This window comes from Humulus lupulus, chromosome 3, assembly GCF_963169125.1.
Source record: "Humulus lupulus chromosome 3, drHumLupu1.1, whole genome shotgun sequence".
Lineage (NCBI taxonomy): Eukaryota > Viridiplantae > Streptophyta > Magnoliopsida > Rosales > Cannabaceae > Humulus > Humulus lupulus.
In genome coordinates, this window is record NC_084795.1 from 270,747,964 (window position 1) to 270,767,619 (window position 19,656).

At 35.5% G+C, this 19,656-nt stretch overlaps 1 long non-coding RNA gene across 1 annotated transcript; it reads left to right on the plus strand.

Moving 5' to 3' along the window:
* Nucleotides 1–11,927: 11,927 nt before the first annotated feature.
* LOC133821647 (uncharacterized) lies at nucleotides 11,928–12,317 on the plus strand. Its single transcript, XR_009887725.1, has 3 exons — nucleotides 11,928–12,054; nucleotides 12,153–12,212; nucleotides 12,296–12,317. It is a non-coding gene; the product is annotated as an uncharacterized LOC133821647 (long non-coding RNA).
* Nucleotides 12,318–19,656: the final 7,339 nt, after the last annotated feature.

Genomic DNA, 19,656 nt, shown 5'->3' on the forward strand with positions numbered 1-19,656 from the left:
GCTAGAGCACAGGGCATACTGGGCAATGAAAAAGTTAAACTTGGATTGGATTGCTGCTAGTGAAAATAGAATTTTACAATTGAATGAACTTGATGAATTTCGTAATGAGGCATACGAAAATGCAAAAATCTATAAGGAGCATACGAAAGCCTGGCATGACAAGAACCTAGTCAGAAGAGAATTTCAACCTGGACAGCAAGTACTTCTTTTTAATTCACGGTTGAGGCTATTTCCTAGCAAATTAAAATCCAGATGGTCGGGCCCTTTTACTGTTGTGAAGGTGTTTCCATATGGATCGGTGGAGGTGCAAGGAAAAAATGGAGATCCTTTCAAGGTGAATGGTTAGCAGTTGAAGCCATATTTGGGCAGTATGTTTGATAAGGTGAAGTCAATTCTTCTTTTGAAGCCTCTTTGAAGAGGGGTTCAGCGTCCGGCTAAATGACGTTAACGACAGCGCTTGTGGGAGGCACCCTACTTATTTGTATTATTTTTATTACTTTCACACTTGTAAGTTATGGATATTTGCTTTATTTTTGGACTTTGAGAATCGTGAAAAGCGTGAAAAATGAAAAAAAAATGAAAAAACAGAAATCCTTAAGGGCCGCGGCATAGTCATATTGAGCCGTAGCATAGCTTGTTCCAGAGGCTCAGGATTTTAGAATGAATGGAGCGGGCCGCGGCATGGAGATGTAGAGCCGCGGCATTTAGATTCGGCTTTCTCAGAATTTTGAGGCGGGGCGCGGCATGGATAGACTAATGTTGTGACATTCTTCCCCAGATTTTTTATAATTTTTTAGGCGAGCCGCGACATTGAATGGCTAGAGCTGCGGCTCGTGTGCGCAGCCAGGGGTAAAAACCCTACTTTTTGTCCCTTTCCTCATTTTTTTTCACACTTCTCACTTTCACCATCACCCAAACTGTAACGCCCTGGTTACCCCAGAATAGTTATAGTGAACCGGAAATTTGACTCGCTACCGAGTCCTTTGGTTAAAAACGTGCTCTCAGTGTTATTAACAGGCTAAGGTGGAAAAACAATAAAAAGGGGAAGGATATATTTTATTAAATACATAAAACTGTTCATGGGCCCATAAAATCTTTTACAAGTTATTTACAACACAAAATGGTCATTACTGTTTCAAATTTACAAACCCGTCGACCTAAGCGGCAAAAATAGGGTAAACCCATAGTTCCTCTGAGAACTCCTTGGCCGTGGTGGTCAATCGGTCGCATATGTACACAACACCACCTAAGCTCTCCACTCAAGGCTGGGTGAGCTTTTCTTTCCCTTTACCTACACCACATAGCACCCATGAGCCAAAGCTCAGCAAGAAAACATAATATAACATGATATAATATCAACAATGATCATAATAATCATTCAGGACTTCCAGTCCAAAACAAGTAAGTGACAGTCGCAAAAGTCACCAAGATGGGTACAACCCCCTTTAGCCATGTGACGATGGGGTCACCGGGGCTTAACATATAATTGAACCTTTCACTAACTTAAACAGGATAGGTGCATGGTGACTAGTCACCAACATAACCTTCCTCATGACCATAGAGTCATAACCCTGGAACATCGTTCCCTAGCCATGTGACAAACGGTCACCTAGGCCTTAGGCCCTGGCTCTAAGTAACTAGCTTAGACTAGTCAAGCACTTATAAGTTTCGTCGACCTTAGGTTCGGTCCAGCATTAATTCCTTAGAGTCATTCAATGTTGATATCGATTAGATCTAATCTTCATTTGGCCCTGCGTTTAGGACGCTTATGCCGTTTCTGACTCTTAGGTCAATGATACGCGACCAGTGCCATCCCTGACTAATCAATGTCATACACAAGTAAACAACATCCACTAGCATTTAATAAGCAATCAATGTCCACATTTATCAACCAACATGCCTTAACAATAATCATGCATGCCATATACACAGGGTGCAGTTTTCTTACCTCAGGTTTGAGCGAGAAATATAATAAGAACGACTCCTGAGAACGATCAACCTTTTGGTTCCTTAGTGGTTACCTAATCACAACCAATCATAACCTCCATTAATGAAAATCAACATGAAAGGGTCTTAACCTAAACCCCACTCTCGGGACCTCGAAACATGCCCACACGGTGAGTATATTCGATCCCGGGCCTTAAGGATTGAAACCCCGAGCCAAAAACCCTTAAAAACACTCAAAACGAGATTCTGAAGGAACAGAGTAGCGCTACAGCACTGCTCCCTAGTGCCCCAGCGCTATTCTCAGAACCCCCAAAAAGCCCAAAAGAATCATGTGTAGCGCTACCCCCAGACTGAAACTCCCCTGAACTTTCTTCTTCGACTCCTTCAATTCCAACCTGTTTCCAATGCTTCTAAATCCCATTTTTAGTGCCAAATGAACCCAAAAACCATCCTAACATACCCCAAACATCACAACCATAAGAACCCTAGCCAAATCTCCCAACAAAACCAAGTATTCAACCTAGAAATCACAACAGAAAACTAGAACCAAAACAGGGCAAACCAGAGAATTCAATGGCTAGATTCTTACCCAAAGCTCAGATTATGATGCTCTTCAATGGAGGAACACTCTCCCAAACTCCCAAGGCTTACTTCCCAAGCTTGAATCCTCAAGAATGGCTCAAAAATCTCAAAGGAAACTGAAGGAGAAAAAGATACAGGAAGGCTCTTGAAGATGCTCTGTTTTTCTACCTCTTTCATAGCCTAAAATGGTTTATATCAATCCTAGGGGTGAAAAGACCATTATACCCCTAGGTCAATTAAAGGTTTCTAAAGGCTCCCAAGGGCAAAATTGGTATTCCACACCTATCTCGTTAATCATAATTAACGCTCTCCAATTCCTGCTATTCTCAATATTCTCAAACACCAATAATTCATGTCACGTTACCCTTTAATTCCCGGCAACGCTCTAATCATTAAAATCACCCCGAGACTCATCCCGAGCCCCGAACTTAAACTTGTTATGACTAGACCGCTAACTAATATTCCATGATCGTCTCATGCCGAATAGCTCGAACAAACCCACATTATAATGTGGTCTCAACAATATATCACTGACATGCATACAAATATACAATTATACCCTCAACGGGGCAAATTACCAAAATATCATAAGAATCAAATGTGGACCCACATGCATGCATATAACATCATATTATAATACAATTCACATAACACATGCATATTATCATTTAAAGGCATAATTAAACAGTTATGGCCCTCCCGGCCTACTAATCCAGCCATTAAACCACATTAGGGATTTCGGGGCATTAGCATGCATATTATCATTTAATGGCATAATTAAACAGTTATGGCCCTCCTGACCTACTAATCCAGCCATTAAACCACATTAGGGATTTCGGGGCATTACACAAACCTCCTTTCTCTCTCAACTTTCACAACCCATTTCCCCATTGTGAGTATTTCATTTGCCAAGGAGAGAAAAAGAAGAAGGATTTTCACATGCAAGTAAGTGTCTCATATCATTTCTAGTGATTTCTCATTGGAAGCCATTGGAAGCTTGGACATATTCTGTCATTTTGGACTATTTAGTGACTTCTCTTTGAGAAATTTAGGGGTTTTTTCTGGTGTAAGTGATTGGGTTACTTGTTTATTGTAATTTGGTAATTTTTGGAGAGTGGAAAAACAAGGGGAGGTTCTGCTCAATTTTTCTTAGAACATTTGGGGATTTTAGTGTGTTGTTGTATTGGAGAAATAGGTCCTAAAAGAAATCCTGCTAGAGGTGCCTCTTCAAAGAAAGCATCTTCATCCCGAGCTCAACAAACACCACCTCCTCCTGCTGATTATGATACTAACTTATTTGTCAATAAGCAGGTGGCTGATATGTTTAAAAAAATTCATGAGAAATCTGTGGTTAGGGAGAGGGGGTTTGAGTTTCAAGATGAACCGTTTGAAATTAATCCCGCCTATGATCTCATTCGGGCTGAGATAGTGAGACGAAATTGGGGTGTTTTCTGCAACTCTACCCGTGTTGGCATGGCCAATTACTCCCAAATGTTTGAGTTCTATGCCAATTTCTCGTACCTTGATGTAGAAATCACAACTTTATTCGGGGTAAAAGGGTGCCTACTGAAATTTATTCATTTAATTCATTGCTGCACCTCCCTATATTGTCTGTGCTTGACGATGAGCATTGGCAGTTGGCTCACTTTAGCGAGCCAGATTATGATGCAGTGGCTGAAGTTTTGAGAATGAAGAGGGCTCGTTTTAATTATCAGCACGACAAGCCCAAAGACATGAACCGGTGGCAACTTAATCCGCTTGCTAAGGCTTGGGTTTATTTTGTTAGTTCTCGCCTATTGCTGACCTCTCACTTATCTATTATTGATAGAGAGCGTTGTTTATTGGTATATGCTATCATGACAAAGATGACAATTGATGTGGGCCGAGTCATTCGTTACAGCATCTGTAATATCAGTAGGTTTAATACTATTGCTGGTGTTGCTCATGGTACTTTTATCTCGACCCTGTGTGCTACTTATGATGTACTGGTCTTTGCCAGTGATTTGGTTCGGAAGCCCATGGGGCCGATTAATCAGACTCTGTTTGCTGCTTTTCCTTCGGCCTCTCTTATCCCGCCGTCACCTAGGCAACATTATAAGCGTCGACGGGCTGATGAATTAGCTGACACTGACCATGTGGAGGAGGAGGGAGCTGATGAGGCGGGTCCTAGTAACCCACCTTCAAATTTGGCACTTGGTGGGCCTATTGATGAGCACACTCAGCGTACGCATGATTGACTGGATTATATCATCCGCTAGAATCAACAGAATGAATACGAGCGTGTTAATATAGAAGAATTGAATGCTTTAGTCACTAGGTGGACTATAAGTTCTGTTGATGAAAACTACTTCACCCCTCCACCACAGTTTACTCCATACAACCCATGTAATGACCCAACTACTCTAGACTCTTGGACCATTAACGAAACTATACATACAAATTCTTACTAAAACTTACATTTTGCGAAAATACCATAATTTTATTAGAAAACTTATAGAAATAAGAGTTACTTACATAAATACCAAAAGGATATGGGATCCCATTGTTTGAAAAACAAAACATAACATGATTTATAAAATAAAGGGATTACATAGTAAGTGCGGAAAATACATATAAAGACCATAAATAAATGACTACATCCTCGAAAATCGAACTCTCGACTCCTTGAATCCATTCACCGCCGATACACAATCCCAAGCACCCACGAACCTTACCGCCACTAAAGCTATTTTCCTGCACATAAAACAAAAAGGAATGAGCCTAATGCCCAGCAAGGAAAATCTAACACATACATCATGTACATAAATTTCATAATAATCATAAAGACATAACATAACACTTAATACATACACATACTATAATGGCCATTATTACTTGGGGTCCCATAGACTAAACAAGTCATATGCCCATGAGATTAGTGGGGTCCTACTAGCTAAGTAGGTCATATGCCCATAATCTATTTGGGGTCTTGTTAGTCATATGGGTCATATGCCCAAGCCTACAAACATACATATCATAACACATATCATAACATAAGAAACATAAGATAACATATAAGACATATAACATATGCATTTCTATCCTATTTTCCTTACCAAAGTTACCGGGATATGTGGACAGCGTTGGGACTTTGGAACACTCCTAATAACCATTATGAAAAAGAGTGAGTCTAATGAAGAAAAAAAGATGAAAAGGAATGGGAAGACTAAACCATTGAGAAACATACTTACCGAAACTTATGTGCTCAAGAACTTAGATTTCCTAACCAAAATAAGAATGAGGTTAGAAGACTGAGTAGAAGGCTATGAGAAAGAAAATAACATAAAACCAATGAACTAGAGTTTTGGGTTACCTTAAAGACTTGTAAGACCAATCTATACCACAAACCGAAATACTATAGAACCTTACTTCCCAAAGTGTTTGATAAGCTTATGAGGATCAAGCTTATGATTTTCCCCAAACCAGGTGTTTACACTCTCACACTCACTTAGCACTTGCAGCCTCTGAACTTAGAGCAAAAGATGAATAATGGCTGGGTACTAGGTCCTATTTATAGAGTTTAGGAATGAAAGGATCTTGATTTTACTTGAATAAAAATAATAGCTTTTTAGGTGAAAATAATTTGAATAATCGTTCAGCAGAGGCTGAAGACTCGTTCAAAAAGATGCTGGACTTATCAAGAGGTTGAATGGCTGAATGGAAAAAGAATTCAAAAACTTTCAAAACATACTGAAGGAGGCGATATATCTCCCCCTGTAGGCGATTTATCGCCTGGGCCAGTATGCTCGAGGCAGTCGTGCATCGTCTCGTGTTTTCCGTATCTACGTGCTGCGATATATCGCCCCTATAGCTGCGATATATCGGCACACGCTGATTAATTAAACACGAAATTACACATTTTTAGCTAAGTTTGAATGGAGTAAACAGCCTTGACTAAGCCCTCAACGTATTCAAAGCTGCTGACTGACCCTATAGCATTCAAACTTTACTCCTTATTAAATTTAATCCTCAAAATACTTAATCCTTAATCACCCATTCATAACATGTGCTTAAAATCCTATTGGTCCTTATCTAAACCTTATAGTATAATAAATATTATTCTTAATATCAGTCATATAATCAAACCTTAGGTTAACATTAATATTCTTAAACTATATGTTAAACTTAGAAAATCTATAAGTACTACTATGAGTGTCCAAATAACTCCCGGTCTGAACCAAAAATCCACAGTTACAAAGATAATACTATACATACTATAATACTACTAAATAATTAGCTAAGTAAAGTTCTTGGACTCTACCACCCACCACCACCACCTCCGCCATACTGATGTGGCGTGTCTTTCTAAGGTAAGTCTTCTCTCCTTGGTCTTCATGTTACATTGGGGACAATGTGAAATTTAAGTTTGGGGGAGGGGCTTATCATTTTCACTTTGTTTTTATTTTTATTTTTGTTCTTTTAGTTTACTGTGTGTTATTTTAGTTTTGTCTTTATTGTTGAATAGTTAAGCCAATAAAATTTCGTTATTAATATCGTTTGTCATCATTTGTGAAATAGTAATTGTGTGAATAACCGTGTGCTTGGTTGATTACTCTTTGGATTAATTTTAATGCTTTTTGGAAATTTGAATATGTTGTGTAAATGTGGATAATTAGCATATGTTATACATGTTTTACTTGGGTATGAGGAATGAATTGTGGAATATGATAGAACTTGCATTGCTTGTCTTTTGAGACGAAATCCTTGATAACATGTGTATTGGAAAATGATCTAGGCAATTTTGTTGGAACGTTTAAGCCTTTCAAGCCTACCAATATTATTTTTATCCTTAGTTTGCCCCTTTGTGCTTTAGCCTGTTTGATAAATTGTTTAACCACATTATTAAGCAAAAGATCACTACACCAAAAGCTACTTTCCACAACACATAATTATAAGTCTTTTGAAAATGTATTATTATATATACTATCTAAAAAGTGGTAAAGTAATAGAAATAAAATATAAAAAAAAACCAGTAGCCCCCGATACCTTTTTTCCCATTCTCCTTCTCGTCACTTTCTCTTCCCTTCGCCCTAGCCGCCACTCCCGTAACCACCATCATCCTCAGCTCCGACCACTTAACCACCACCCTCAAAACCCTTTTTCTTCGAGCCAAGCTCCAAATCTCAGGCACCCGTGAACCCAACCCCCCAACCAAGTGACCCCAGGTGCAAGCCCACCTCTGCGTGCCTTCGACCCAGTTCGACTTCCATTCGCAGGCCACCACCAAGCACGATTCTGCACCCGTTCTGCTGTAGAGCCTCGAGTGTGCACCAAGCAAGGGCCTAGATTCCACAAGCCCAGGCATGAAGAGTGAGAAAGCCATAAGAATGACGAAATTAGAGAGCTTTAAAGGACTTCCAATTCCATCTCTACTAGGGATTCCAAATGGACAACATAAACGCAACAATTTATGGGGTTTCATTTTCTTCCCTAATAAATTCCTTTTCAATCAAAATCGACAGAGGAAATTAATGGGTTTTAATCGGTAGAGATCATTTGTTTGATTTTGGCCTCCTTGAGTCTTGAAATGGTACTCTACTCTCACTCACAATTGACTTCATTCTAAATTTTTATAATTTAGCAAAATGTGTTATTAAAATTTGTTGAATTTAGCATCTCATGTGGTAACAGTTCAAGCTTCTATATCTTCATACATTATAATTAGCTATATTATTATTATTTATGTTGATGGACGTTGAGAGCCAAAGGAGAGACTTTCGAGGAGATGAGGCTTTGCAATTTTGGCACCACAAGCTGCAGCTAATTATTGTTGCTGAATGGTGCCGATGAGGCTGTGATTAGTGCTTTTCTGGTGTTACTGAGAGCCCAAGAAGAGACTTTCGAGGAAGTAAGGTTCCTTTATTCATATCAATGTGAATTTATTTACACTAGATAACTTAGTTTGTCCAGCCAGGATTTTAGACTGTTGAAAGTCTTATTACCATGTTGTTTGGATAGAAAGAACTGTTATCAATGCAATTGATTATTTTCTAAGAAATTTTGATAGGCTGTAGGTTCTCTACTGAAGAATTTTTGGGAGTATGTTTCAAGGAAATAAGTAAAGAAATGACTTATGGATTTTAGTGGTTTAACAGATTGTGGGGCTTGCGAGGGCGATGATCAATCATAGTTTAGAAGTAGAGGGCTTACTTAATGCAGTGGACATTGTTGGAACAGGTGGTGATGGAGCAAACACAGTTAACATTTCGACTGGAGCTTCAATACTTGCTGCAGCTTGTGGTGCCAAAATTGCAAAGGTGGCATCAATTTTATTGAATACTTGACATGAATGTGATCCCATATTGTAAATTGTTAGAGCTAAACTTGAATTGTTGAAAGTAAAAACTGTTTTGTTGAATTGTGGTCTACATATGATGTTCATGGTGACTAGCAAATATGACTAGCATATCTAAGGCTTTTACATAAATGATGATTGAACCATTTGTAAAACAAAAAAAGATAAAGTAATTCACATTAAACAACATAAATGATGATGCATGTAATTCACATTAAACAACTCTTTGACAAGCATAATCTTTTAATACCTTGTGTTCATGTTTTTGTGGTTCATTGAATAGGTTTTGAATATGGCTAAAGCATTGCAGCAATTTGGCATGAAACGGGCATTAGTTTTTCACTCAGAGGGCTTGGATGAGATGAGCCCCCTTGGTAATGCGTCTAGTAGTTGATTTTAGTGTGTGTGTGTGTGTGTGTTGTGTCTATGTGTGTCTTTCTCATAAGATAGTGTTAACAAAAAGAGGTCCAAAATAATACATATAAGTATTTATTGATTTCTTTATTGATAAAAAAGCTTTAATGACTCTGTTTTTGAATTGTAATGTTGATTTAATTACGCTAATATTTTAAATGAAAGGTTTGTTTTGAGTTAAGTGTTAAATGTTTACTATATTTTGGCTCTTATATCACTGGTGCAGCTTATTCTAGCTAACTTTGTTTTATATGCTTTATATACATATATATTTATATATATCTTGACCATTATAATAGTAAGTTTTTCTTCAATAAATAATTTCAAGAATTTACCCAATTTTTTTGTCGGAGCAAAGAAAAAAAACAAAAAGAATTCAATATATATATATATTAGCATATAAACTATATGTGGATATAGCTGATAATCATGAGTGAACATTGCATTTTCTATTTTGTATGACTATATTTCAATTCAAGAAACTTAGTTAAATAGTACACTTAAATTTATCCTTACTCTATCATGGTTGGTTTCATTTGATGCTACCACAATAGATTATTCCAATGTTGAAATGGACAAGAGGATGTTCATTCAAAGAAAGTGATGGATGGAAAGGTTGCATGTCATTGTTTCATTGATTAATTTAATCAATTGAAATATATATATATATATATATATGCATTTGAGCAAATACATGTGTAGATCTCACTTTTGTCAATGTTGGAATCATCTTTTAAGCCTTTTAATGTGAGATAGTTTGATAGTGACCACACAATCTTTATTATCACAGTCCTAACTCACGAAACTAGTCATATTTTTTAGTATTTGACTACTTTGTTTGCTTGTATCTCATTTAGAGATTGGCTCTTTTTTGGGATTGCTAAGTTATTTTTTGGAGTCTAATGTCAAAACTGGATATTTATGCAGCATTGTTCCTTTGTAAATTTCCATTTAATTAGCATTTGAAACATTAGTGGAAATTGAAAATTGGATCTGAGTTATACTAATTCTTACTATTACAGGGGTGTCGAAATATTTCAAGGTGAGAAATATATAAAAAAAAAAAAAGAAACTTGCAAGAAGTAACTCTATATGTTATATGTTGTGCGTGTTTATTTTTGTATGACTTGTGGGCATTCTAAGTTTAATGTTTAATGTCTATAAGTTTATATGTTTTATTTGTTTGATGGTTTAATTTTGATTTTTCTCTTATAAATATTTTTCTCTTCCTTAAAGAGATTAATGAGCTGAATGTGGTTTGTGACTTTTTATATATTTTTTTCCACCTTGTTATTAGGTTCATATGGGGCGCAATTGAAGCAGAGAGAGGAAATCTATGTCATGACTCATGATTGTCCAATACATAATTTAGGGCAAAGTGAAATATATACAAATATATAATGGTATGTAATCTTCATTCTTGTATTTTCTTTGATTAGATTGTGATTTTATTTATTTATTTATGGACTTGGTCACCTCTATTTTTCTTTTTGAAGTTCTTTCTGAATTTATTTACTATAATCATTTCTTTTTTGGTATAGGCTGCTTTTAGAATCTTAATCATGCAGTTTGCTAACTGCAATTCTATGAGAAACGTATATGTTTTAGGTTTTACCTCGTGTCTTAGGATATCAATACCTCAAAATTTTATCATTTTTCCAATAGAAAATAAATTTGGCAGGTAGCTTTTGACTTTTAGTATCATTTGTTTCCCTGTAATAAATTTTGATGTATACATATGTACAAATCCTAATTTTTTTTAGGTATTGGACAATCATAATTCTTTTTATAATCTGCTTTGTGGGTCAGTCATAATTATTTTTCAGAAAATTTTGGTGAGAGTTTACGAATTCGTTCCATTCTGTGTTAGTTTGGGTGTTAGATTCACTGGTTGTTTACTTAGTTAAGAGATAGTTTTGGAAGCAATAAAATATGTGTATTTCAGATTCTAGAATGCCAAAATAATGGTTGGTTGTCTGGATTGTTGTTATAAAGCTGCAATTTTACACATTATTACAATTTTAATATGTGATTTTGATCAATTGCTTAATGTTGTAATGAGAAAATTAATATTTGGTTTTACCACATACACTGTTATTGATACAGTTGATGCGATTGCAATTCCAAGGCATAAATAAAAAGGCTGAGTTTGTGAGAAGAATTGCAGAAAAAGCTGAAAGTAAGTTCAATTCAATTTCATTTTCTGGTTTTAGATATGCAACACACATTTTATAGATTCTTCCTCTTTTTTATTTCTATTTAATGGGATAAACATTTCCAAGTCTATACTTACTTTACAATTATTCAATAAGACCAAATAAGAAAAGAATACTGTTCTTAAAGATTATAAAAATCTAAAATCATCAATTGCTGAAGTCTACAGATTTAATATTTATTGCACTCTTTGTTTCAAGGATGGAATCATGAAACTATACATATAATGAATTATGTTTGTGTAAAAATATTTATTTAAATATACAATTAATTTCAGTCACATTTTTTTACAAGTGGTTTGAATCATATTCAGATTGAAAAGAGAGAATAAAAAAGATAAGTGAAGGGACTAAACTATAAGTTGCAATAAACATGAATTAGAAATTAGAAATGCCACAAAGAATAAGACAATAAAATTTTTACATTATGAAAAGAAAAATATCCGCGTATAGTCTAGCCAAAAGAGCAAAAATTTCTTCATAAATGGCTTATTTAGTCCTATTATAATCGTGCCACTGGTTTCTGTTGTGGGTCTTGGGCTCTTTCCAAGGGGATTCCCACTTGTAATGTCCAGAAAGCTTTGTTACTTTTATGTCTTCATAACATAACATTATTAAAAAGCCCTTAATAACACTTTCTTTTTTCCTTGTTCTGTATGCAGCTTGCTAGCTGTGTAGAAATTGGCCTGCCTATGCTAATATTCCTGGTTATCTCCCAACAGGTTGTACAAAATTACTTAACTTGCCACTTTCAGTTCTCAAAACTTTTGCTCAGCATAAAATAATTGTACATGTTCTATTGCAGTATTTGAAGCGCATCCATTCCATATATTTCATAAGTTAATTAAAGTATGTGATGATTCTCAATGAATCACTGATAAGTGAATTGGCTATATGGCAGTTTAGTTAGTTATATAAACTAGTTCATATACTGTAAACTTTAGGATAGAAAATTTCAAAAATTTCTTTACTCTGTCATGATTTTGTGCTTGACTAGTACAAGAGAAGGTGAGGCTTAACTATCCAGAAGCTGTAATAATAACTATTGTCCTTTCTCATTAAACAAACTGAAAAAGGTTGAATAAAACAAAAAAAACATTTATACTCTACTGTCACAAAAGTGTACAAGACTATTTTTGGATGATCAAATAGAATTAACAGAATTAAGTAAATGGCTAACTCATTAGAAGAGCAAACATGTAACGCCCTGGCTACCCCAGAACAGTTACGGTGAACAGTGGACCAGAAATTTGACTCGCTACCCGAGTCCTTTGGTCAAAAACGTGCTCTAAGTGTAATTATCAGGTTAAGGCATTAAACCAATAAAAAGGAAATGGAGATTTTCATTACAAACTGCTCTGCAGAGCTAAACAAAACGTTTACAAGTTGTTCTCGGTACAAAAAGGTCACTACTGTTTCAAATTTACAATCCCACCGACCTAAGCGGCAAAAATAGGGCAAACCCCCTAGTTCCTCTGAGAACTCCTTGGCCGTGGTGGTCAAGCGACCGCATATGTACACATCACCGCATCAGCTCTCCACTCAAGGCTAGGCGAGCTTTTCTTTCCCTTTACCTGCACCACATAGCACCCATGAGCCAAGGGCCAGCAAGAAAACATAATACCTTTCATAAACATTATCAAATGATTATCATTATAATCACACTGAACACAAAGCTTTCAAACAGGCGAGTGAACATCACATGATTCTAGCGGGGGAGAGTGGCTGCTAGCTAAGCCACTAGCCTCCAAGCGCTTATTTCATTCATCGACCCTCGGGGTCGGTCTGGCATTAATGCTCTTTGAGTCATTCAGTGCTAATAGTCGATTAGATCTAATCTTTGTTGGCTTGCGTGATCCACGCCAAGGCCATTCTGACTAATGAGTCAGCGCTACGTGACCAGTGTCCAGTATCACTGCCGAACCTGACTAATAAGTCACAGCTTCACATTTAACACTAACACCTTTGCCAATTCTGACTGATGAGTCAGTGCAACGTGACCAGTGCCCAGTACCACTGCCGAACCTGACTAATGAGTCACAGCTTCACAGTTGATACTAGCACCTTTGCCAAACCTGACTAAAGTACCATGCACAAATGAGCAATATATGCTAAGCATTCTATATTCAATCCATGTCCATATTATGCAATCAACATGCCTCACGAATATCCATGCATGTCACACTTGGGGTGCAGTTTTCTTACCTCTGGTTCGAGCAAGAATGAATAAAAGAATAACCCTGAGAACTATCGACCTATTGGTCCTTTAGCGGTTACCTGGTCATAACCAATTATGGGATTCCATCAATAAAATGAATAATAAAAGGTTCTCAAACCAAAACCTAACCTTCGGGACATCAAACACTACTCAACCAAGTAGTAGGTTCAGCCCCGAGGCCTTAGGCTTGCATCCCCGAGCCAAAAAGCCATTTCTGGCCAAAAAGCCACTAAGGGCCGCGGCCCTCCTTGGCCATGCCGCGGCCCGTCCCTCAAACAGAGGCACCCAAACTCAGCTTTCCCCAAGGGCCGCGGCTCACCCTGGCCATGTCGCGACGCAACCCCCAGTTCAGCGAAAACCCCTGTTTTTCTTCCCTTGTGTTTCCTCTTGAAACCACCCTTCAAACCCAGTTTAAACACCACCCAAACCTCCAATAAAATCCCTAAACTTGTTCTATATCACACCCTTAGCAAAACCCAAGACAAACCCCAATTAAAACTTCCATCAACTCCAACAATCCTCCATAAAAACACAAGCTGAAATCTAACACCAAAACATGGATAAACCAGAAAGTTAATGGACAAAGCTTACCTCAAACCTGGGATTGAACCCTCTCCAATGGCTGAACTAAGTCTAAAACCTCAGCCCCTTAATCTCCTAGCTTGATTCCACCCTTTGAGCTCAAAACTCCAAAGAAGAAAATGAGAGAGGTGAACGTACGGGAAGGATGAAGAAAACTCTGTTTTTGGTTCTGTTTTTACAGCCATCTAAAACCATATATATCGAAATCCCAAATGACCAATATACCCCTAGGTCTTTTAAAGCTTCTAAAACCACTTCAAGGGTAATTTTGGCACTTTCCACCTATACCGTTAATCATAATTAACGCTTCCCAATTCCCGCTAATCTCAATATCTTGAAACACCAATAATTCACTTCCCGTTACCCTTTAATGCCCGGTAACACTCTAATCACTAAAACACCCCGAGACTCACCCCGAGCCCCGAGCTTAAGCCTGTTATGACCAAACCGATAATTAACATTCCCTTGATCGTCTCATGCCAAATGGCTCGAACAAACCCACATCATAATGTGGTCTCAAAATATATCACCAACATGCGTTCAAATAATCAATTTACCCTCAACGGGCCAAATTACCATCACATCCCTGTAATAAGAAATATGGACTCACATGCATGCATTTCACATCATATCATAATATAATCAACATATACATGCATTTTATCAATTAATAACATAATTAAGCAAGTATGGCCCTCCCGACCTACTATTCATGTCGTTAAACACATCGGAGAATTCGGGGCATTACAAAACATTTCTTTCTACTAGCTGGACATGAATCTTAGGTTTGAGACTGAAGCTTTGAAACTCCTTTAGCCAATTAAATTCTAACTTCTAAGTAAAGTTGCTAGCTTTGAAAAGCATGGTGGATTAAAACAAAAAAAACCTTCACAAAAAACTATATCTAACTATAAATATAATCTCATGGTCAAATACATAAAATACATAAAGTCAAAGTCATAAACAAACATGTGTCTAATATTCTACACGTAATTTTTGAGTTAGGCAAGTCAACCCTGTAAACGACCCATTTATTATACAAGTTAGAAACCTCAACTTAAAACTAATTCAACCCCCTTATAATTAAAATCCAAACTGGCAAACTTAATTCAAGTTTCAAGTCGTATTATCATGTTTGACCTATTTTGCCACCTTCAATCTTGACCAAAAAGTGGTCAGAAATCAACTATATCTCAGATAAAGTGTTTTTCCTCTGCCTGTGATATTCTTCTATCTTTCCCTACAATCTCTATTCTGTAACAAAGGAAAACACTTGATACCTATGGGAACCAAGATATAGAAACATTTTAAAGTTAGATACTTATAGTCTAAAGAAGAAGAAACTAAAGAAAGCATTAATATTCATGTATAGAGTCATTCGTTACAGTTATACTTGAAAGATATCTTTGTGATATTACAACTATACTTATACTAGAGAAAGTAGATTCATATTGTTTTATGCATAATTTTATGAAATATATGAATATTGCATCTGGTCTGGGATTTCTTTTTCTTCTGTTGTTATAGATTATGCCTAGTCTGGGATTTAGATGTGTATATATATTTAAGAAATATGAATATTGTACATGCTCTTGTATTGCTGGTATGTTTTATTCATTAGATTTTTGTTTTATGAAGTATTCATGGTTCCATACTGTTAGTTAATATTGTTAGTCATGGGTTTATGTTAATTAGTTACTGCTATTATTTTGTTAGTTGTTCACTTCATGAAGACCTTAAAATAATAATATAAACAGATAAGTATTTATCTTATTTTTCCATTTTCTTCTTTTGAAGTTTTCAATGTATCATTTAAGAAAAGACTGTAAGTTTGTTGTTGTGGTGGCAAGAACTTTTACTCTGTTCTGGGATAGTGTGTTTTTCTTCAACTATAATAATATTAATAATTTAGTTATTATTATTATTAACAATTGAAATTGCTGACAACCTGGCTAGGTTTGAATATGCAGGGATTTGACTATAATGTAAAGAAATATTGATGAATCTCACAACCAAGTAAAGAAATTTGTATGGATTCTCAGTTTTCATATCCACCACAACATCATTTTCTTTGCTCTTTTAACTGTTAATTGAAATATATTCAATAGGACCCTATTAATAATCACTATTCTCTGCTATGATTATTTGTGTGTGTGGTGCACAATGTTTTAGTACTGTTGTATAAGCAGCCACGAACAGATGACACTGCATCTGTTTTTGTTTCGTTTTGGCAAAGTTTGCTTAATCACTCTAAATGCATAATGAGTTTCTTAATGTTTAACAATTCAGCCCTTAAAAAAAGCTATCAAATCCTTAAGTTCTATAAATAGTAGCAATTAGTTCCTTATTATTTATTTTTTCACAAATTTCATAATTTATTAAGAAAAGAATGATTTAATCCTAAACTTTAGAGATCATAGAAGACAAGGTTGATGGCTGCATATATAAGAATATATAATCATCTTTGTTATATTAGTTAATTAAGTCTCCTTGAAATGTTATTGGAATGAAAATAAGAAAATTCACTTGTACCATTTTCAATTACTTTGCAAAATTGTCTGATAATAGATTCATTCAATTATGTTATGATGATCCAGATAAATATTGAAAAATGAGATTTGCCAAACTCCGTGGCTTATCTCTTAGCCTCAAACGGGACCCAATTGAATCCCAAGAAACACCTACTTCTTCTAAGCTAGTAAGCTTGTCTTCCGTTGTAGAGTCCAAGAACTTTACTTAGCTAAGTTAGATAGTTGTATAATAGTAATAATAGTATTATCTTTATGACTGTGGATTTTTGGTTCAGACCGGGATTTATTTGGACATTCATAGTAGTACTTGTAGATTTTCTAAGTTTAACCTATAGTGTAGGAATATTAATTTTAACCTAAGGTTTGATTAATATGACTGATATTGAGGATAATATTTATTATACTATAAGGTTTAGATAAGAACCAATTAGATAATAGCACATGTTATGTATGGGTTTATTAATGATTAAGTATTTTGAGGATTAAATTTATTAAGGTTAAAATTTGAATACTCTAAGGTTAGTCAGCAGCTTTGAAAATGTTAGAGGGCTTAGTCAAGGCTATTTACTCAATTCAAAATAAGCTAAAAATGTGTAATTTCATGTTTAAATATTCAGCGTATGCCGATATATCGCTGCTATAGGGGGCGATATATCGCAGTACGAAGATACGGAAAACACGAAACGTTGCACGATTGCCTCGAGCATAATGGCCCAGGCAATATATCGCCTATAGGGGGCAATATATCGCCTATAGGGGGCAATATATCGCCCCTCTCAGCATATTTTGAAAGTTGTCAAAAACGTTCTCCATTCAAACCTTCAACCTCTTGATAAGTCCAGCATCTTTTTGAACGAGTCTTCAGCCTCTGCTGAACGATAATTCAAATGTTTTTCACTTAAAAAGCCATTATTTTTATTCAAGTTAAATGAGATCTTTTCATTCCTAAACTCTATAAATAGGACCTAGTACCCAACCATTTATTCATCTATTACTCTAAGTTCAGAGGCTGCAAGTTACTAGGTGAGTGTGAGAGTGTAAACACTTGGGTTGGGAATTATAAGCTTGATCATTATAAGCTTATCAAACACTTTGGGAAGTAAGGTTTATTCACATTTCGGTTCAAGGTTTAGATTGATCATATAAGTCTTCGAGGAATTTCCAAACTCTAGTCCATTTCTGTATTATGTTCTTTAAAAATTCTCATAGTCTTCTACTCATTCTAACCTTATTCTTAATCTTGGTTAGGAAATCCAAGTTCTTAAGCACAAGGTTTTTGGTAACTATATTTTGATAGCATAGTCCCTTTTTCACTTTCATCCCTTTTCTTCAATATACTCACCATATTATAAATGGTTTTTAGGAGTGTTCCAAGGTCCCAAATCAGTACCCATATCCCGGTTATTTTGGTAAGGAAAATAGGATAGGATTTATATGTTATATGCTTTTATATGTTATCTTATGATTTTATGTTATGAAATATGTTATGTTAAGTATGTTTGTAGACTTGGGCATATGACCCGTACAACTAACAAGCCCCAAATAGATTATGGGCATATGACTTGCTTAGCTAGCAAGACCCCACTAATCTAATGGGCATATGACTTGCTTAGTTTATGGGACCCCAAGTAATAATGGCCATTATAGTATGTATGTGACATAAGTGTTATAGTATGTTTTTATGTTGCATTATGAATTTTTATGTATATGGCTATATGTTAGATTTTCCTTGCTGGGCATTAGGCTCACTCCTTTATGTTTATATGTGCAGGAAAATAGTTTTAGTGGCGAGTAAGGTTCTTGGCAGCTTGGGGAATGTGTATTGAGGCGGAATGGATTCAAAGAGCCGAGAGTTTCGATTCGAGGATGTAGTTTTTGTTCTTATGGTTTTATATGTATTTTTCCGCATTTTATTATGTAATCTCTTTTTAATTATCATTATGTCATGTTTTTGGTTTTAAAACAATGGGATCCCATATCCTAACTTAAACTTTATGTAAGTTTGACCTTTGTTTTTTTTAAAGTTTTAATAAAGTTATGATCTTATCACTTGTAAGTGTTATTAAGAATTAGTGTTTATGTATAGTTTTCGTTAATGGTCCAAAAGTCTAGAGTAGTTGGGTCATTACATCCGTCTTCTTCACCAGATGATATCTTAATATAATATAACACATAAAGGAATATATAGATTGCAATGTTCTGTTTATCCAATTTATTAGAATTGTTTTGCTCTTTCCTCCTTTCAAGACAATTTTCAATAAGTTAATGGCCTTTATTATAATTATTTAGTTAATATATTTATATATTTTATATATGTTGATCTATATTCATGTGGATAAGAAAACCATGCTTGTTTGTGTCTCTCTTTGTTTGTTCAATAATGGCTTGTTTGTGAATTTTCTGTAGTATTTGTGAGTAGTTTATAATTGCTTGTTTTTCTTTACTAAATTTTACAAATTACAATAGAATTGTCCAACAAATGGAAGAGATAGGAGAAAAGCTTTTGGGTATCTAAAGCATGAATATAATGTGTTTTGATACATATGATCTAATGTTCTAACCTTATTTTGATTAATAATATTGCTATGAATTTGTCAAAGTTGATAAGCTAGATTAACTACCATTAATATTATGATATTATCTTATAAGTTATATCTTACCTTCATGTGATTCTATGTGCAGCAACCGTTGCAACTTTGACAAACCTTGGCTTCCTATGGTTTAGAGAATTTTATTTGGAATCATCTCGTGTTATTCAGGTATAAACAACTTTATAGCATTAGAATTGGAGTCTTCTTAAACTTTAAGTAGTATATGTAGCTGAAACATGCATAC